The sequence below is a fragment of the Scyliorhinus torazame genome, chromosome 19 (assembly GCF_047496885.1).
Source record: "Scyliorhinus torazame isolate Kashiwa2021f chromosome 19, sScyTor2.1, whole genome shotgun sequence".
NCBI classification, from domain to species: domain Eukaryota; kingdom Metazoa; phylum Chordata; class Chondrichthyes; order Carcharhiniformes; family Scyliorhinidae; genus Scyliorhinus; species Scyliorhinus torazame.
The window spans coordinates 33,077,640-33,082,575 of record NC_092725.1 but is presented as its reverse complement, the minus strand read 5'-3'; the positions used below and the strand labels follow the sequence as shown (position 1 = coordinate 33,082,575).

Sequence of the window (4,936 nt, the reverse complement as noted above, 5' to 3'; positions counted from 1 at the left end):
ATTTTAGATGTGTCCGTCAGTTGGCTCAGTGGTGGTTCGAGCGACTCAATAGCACCCTTCGCCCCTATCCAGAGCACTTGCTACCCTCAGTACAACTCCCGAATAGAGATGTACAGGCTCATGCTGATTTTGGGTATTAGTTAGGGTACCAGAAGGAAACATTTTCTTGCCCAAGTTTGACCTGATGCCATGCATTAATGGTGATACCTCAGGGGAAAATTCCTACCCAATTCATATTTTGATATCAACACCAGGGCTACAGGAAATGCCAATGGATTGTGATGAATGATCTGGTGCAAATTCTCTGTCTTATGTTTCTGAAGGGAATGCAATATTGAAGCTCAAATCCGATAGTTCTCTCTCCTGTTTTCTCACTTCCTCTCCCTCTGATGCCCTCACTGAATGAGAAATGAGACAGGGACAGGTTACAGTGACCAGTAAAACCAATTTTATTCACATGATTCCAAATTCAGCGGGTCATGGATTACAGGGCCCGGACAATTAGTGTGATTGGTGCTGGAGTTGTGGGCATTGGCACTGGTGCTGGAGTCACAGGCGATGATGAGCCCCTGATTGTCCCCCCTTTAATGATGCGTTTCACCACGCAGCAACTATATCCCAAATGGCACATGTTCCGTATCAAACCCTCGTTTCTGCGACAGAGACTTCGTCTACAGGTCCCTCCTCGAATTCTGCCGCATCCGTAATTCATACCTGAAACCCAGAAGTGATTCGTCTGTTGATGACCCTCATTAGGAGTCACGGCTTTCATTAAACCATACATTATATTTCTCGCTCAATATTGATTACCCCTTACACTAACACGTATATCTCCATATTGTGCGCCATGCAGTGTGGTCTTGCAAAGAACACGAAGGCCTTGGCAAGGCATAGACACCATGTGTCTTCTAACTAAAGAATCTGAAGACCAGAATAGTGCACAGCGCCCCAAGTGTCGAATAACCGGAGTGTGCGGAGACTACATCTGTACATAATGCTCCAATCAAGGTATAAATGACAGACCAAATTGTCTGCAGTGTTGAAGTGTAGATTAATAGCGGGATGCAGAGATTAGAATTATTGTGACATTGGTCTAACACGAGGTCTAACATCATCTCTGACTAACCAATAGGCATGGAGCCCTTAACTGTGAAGTATTCCACATGTGGTTTATCCAAGTGATTTCGAGACCAGAATGGCGCATACTGATCCTAGGGTCGGCTATGCAATTGATATGGAGAGAGGACTGTGCAGAGCGCTCCAAGTGTGGGACAACCAAAGGGTTGGAGACCATCAGCGTGTACATAGTTCCAGGAATGGTTCTTCCAGTCCTTATGAAGACGTCACTACAACGCAACAATAAACTGATGCTTATATTACATTTTAAATGCACGGATGCACTTTCGATGGCATATTTAAATCTGCACACACATGTAAGCGCAGGCTGCAAAATAATGGCGCAAACGTCGCATTTAAACAATATAAACATCGGATACAGAGTAACGAACTGGACAGAATCGTGACGCTAAGGGGGCAGGCAACAGAATGTGCCATCCAATGGCTGGGACACTGATACTGTGGAACACAAGATCATCAGAGCAGAATTGGAGGGATATGTATTTCTCTAAGGTTTGTCAGGCATGAGGCGATTACAGTGAAATGCAAAGAGAAGACCTCTGCGGGATGTGTGTGTGGGGGGGGGGGGGGGTTGGGTGGGGGGGGGGGATGTAAAATAATAATGAAACACATCACAGGCCACGGAGCGTTAGATGGCGAATATGATGCAAAACGCGAAGATACTTTTTGTTTCTAAATTTACAGTATCAAATTAATGTTTTCCAATTAAGTAGCAATTTAGCATGGCTGATCCACCTATCCTGCACATCTGTTGTGTTGTGGGGGCGAAACCCACGCAAACACGGGAAGAATGTACAAACTCCAAACGGACAGTGAACCAGAGCCGGGATCTAACTTGGGACCTCGGCGCCATGTGGCAACCGTGCTAACCACTTGTGCCACCGTGCTATCCTACGAACGGGCTAGATACTTAACGAGCAATCGCATAGCCTGCATAAGTAAAGCAAACTTGGTGATTCAGTTTGATGACGAAGACTGAGATTGATAGCGTTCTTCATGGGAAAAATAGATTCTGATAATGTGTTTGTGGCAGTTTGTTGGAGCATTAACACATATCAGAAATACTACAATTGAGTGGCACGTTGGCTCAGTGGCCTTTTCTAGGTTCTCTGGAATGTATTCCCACTTTTGCTAATTAAATGGACCAACTATGGGCTAACCTCCATATCTAAAACTTGCCACCACACTTTCTTCGGACGTAATGGACTGTACAACCAGCAGGATTCCAAACAGCAGAAGCAGAGCGTTAATCATATTCCACCGTGCTCCTCGCAGTCGCAACTAAATCACTGAGTATCAAAGCTCTTTATATGAACTCTGTTGTGTTGTTAATTATCGCACACACAGTTAGGCTCGCCACCTTTGTGGACGATGGCCCCTCCCTCCAAATATTTCTCTCCATCGCCCTTCCCATTTATCTATATTTTCTATCTCTAATTACGTGCCGCACTCACACCCTGCTCTGTCCAGTGGTCTCCCTTCTTATCTATTTCTTCTCACCATTTCACTCACACTCCTCTTGTTTTCTCATCACACGAACGTCCTCCCTCCTTCTCCACCTTCCTTCCCTGCTTTCTATTCAATTTTCTTCTAACCATGACTAATTCATCAGGACAGATTGAAAAACATTTCTAATTCCAATTTACTGGCCCTCCATTAAATATTTGCCTCTGAAGTACAACTGCCGTGCCAACAGCTTTAATCCTGTCTGATATCCTGAAACAAGGTGCGTCGAATGACAAAACCCTGGATATGAAACAGTTAAGAGCTGCTTAGGATTCAATTAAATATTGTCCAATTCTCTGTCTCGGTTAAGTTTTCCGAACCACACATATCACACACTCACTGTGTCTCACACGCACACATGCACCATACAGTGATACACACACACCACACACTCATGCACACCAGAGTCATATGCACACCAGAATCATATGCACACTAATCACCACCATACACAGCGCACAAATAAGCACACACACATTCACACACAACATGACACACAGACATCCTCACCACAAACACCCACACATACATCAGTTAGGATGCGAAATCAGTTCGGATTTAGGTCGATCTGTTAGTTGTCTTGCCTGTTGCCGCAGACCAAACCATGAAATATGTTCTCAATGCCACAGGCAACACCCACCATCAATTTATAAATCTTGCTATACTTGTTGATTAATATTTTAGTATCTCTGTGACTGAATTCTACATCTCCTTGTTACGGCCCTCCAATCTGCATGGACAAATAATGCGTTTGAGGACCACGGGATTTCATATTTCGATGTTATTTTCTGACATCGCCTTTCTCCCTATCAATATGACGACACACGGGTCTGAATGAGAAATTAGTCAGGGACGGTGTGATTTTCACAGTAACTTTTTTTCAGTGTTAATGTAAGCCTACTTGTGACAATAATAAAGAGTATGGATTATTATTGTCAATGAAGTGAAATTCATTCACATTGTTAGGGTAGCAGTAGAATAGGGGTATGGGGTCTACACCATCAAGCAAAACATGTATTAGCTTTTGTCAGAGGACAAGATATGTCTCCAAGTAGGACATAACCCAATTTTAGAGAAAGTTTGGTCTTTCAGAACTTGTGAAACCCGACGCATTTCCCATGTAATTCCAATACCCTTACCTGGACCTTTGCTCTATCGTTGTAAATCCTGAAATTTCAACTGGAAATCAGCAAGCAATAGACGACTGAAGGTGTGATTCAGGATGCCCGACCACCTAACTGTCGTCGGATTAAGATTATTTGAGATTAGCCCCATGTAAAGCGTTATAGGCGAGGTATAACAAAGGGACATGGAGACAATTATTGTGCACAGGTCTCGCTACGTGTTCTGAAGAATGTTTGGGGAGTAAAATGCTGCGCTCAGTGCTTCCAATGCGTACCAGAAAAAATATGTGGAAACCAGAGCCGTGCTCAGTTAGAATTGGAGGCTTGAGCAATCCAAGTGCTCTAAATGAGGTGTAACAAATAAAACGGAGAACAGAACTGTGTACACTGCTGTAAGTATGTCTTAGCCGCCAAGGTCAGAATAGAACAGTAGACTTTACAGCACTCCCAGTGCGTTTTAGCAAGATATATGGAAGCCAAATGCTGCACGTGTGGTCTAAATAAGGGAAATGTCCGCCAGAATTTTTCACACTCCTCCAAGTGTGATCCATGCAATGCATATGCAGACTGTGTTCCAAAAATATTCTAAAGGAGTAAAGAGTTCATATTTGTGCACACTGCTCCGCCGTTGGCTTAACCAAGATACACGGCGCCCTCAACAGTGCACAGTGTTCTATATGAAGTTCATCTGTGTAGTCCGGAGATCGTAGCTATTCCCTGTGCTCAAATTTTGGTGAGGTAAGGATTACGGAGACGGGCTCTGTAGGCCATTGTCACGTTGAAGATTCTCGAAGTTACGTGGTCAACAGAACCGTGCATTAAGCTATGCTAGAACAAATAAGAGCTCATTTTGGATTATTTTCGGACAACTTTGCAGATTAGGGTCCGATGAAATAATACACTATAAACTCTTTTGAAACGTCTAAAAACATAAGTTGCTCACGTGTTTTGAAACGGCTGAATTTGTACTGATCCAAAAGGACATGAGTGTTAAAATGCTGATCAAACATTATCTAATTGAATACCACTAAAATCTTGAGGCACTGATTGTCCTCCACCGGATACTATTTATTTTCATAAATTTAGAGTATCCAATTCATTTTTTCCATTTAAGGGGCAATTTAGCGTGGCCAATCCACCTACTGTGCACATCTTTGGGATGTGGGGGC

The 4,936-nt window shown here is 43.4% G+C and overlaps 1 long non-coding RNA gene across 1 annotated transcript; it reads right to left on the bottom strand.

Annotated features, from left to right (window-relative positions):
- Window positions 1-425: 425 nt before the first annotated feature.
- On the bottom strand, window positions 426-2,392 carry LOC140395891 (uncharacterized). The gene is made up of 2 exons (XR_011936364.1): window positions 2,298-2,392; window positions 426-714 (listed from the first exon to the last, which is right to left on the bottom strand). It is a non-coding gene; the product is annotated as an uncharacterized lncRNA (long non-coding RNA).
- Window positions 2,393-4,936: the final 2,544 nt, after the last annotated feature.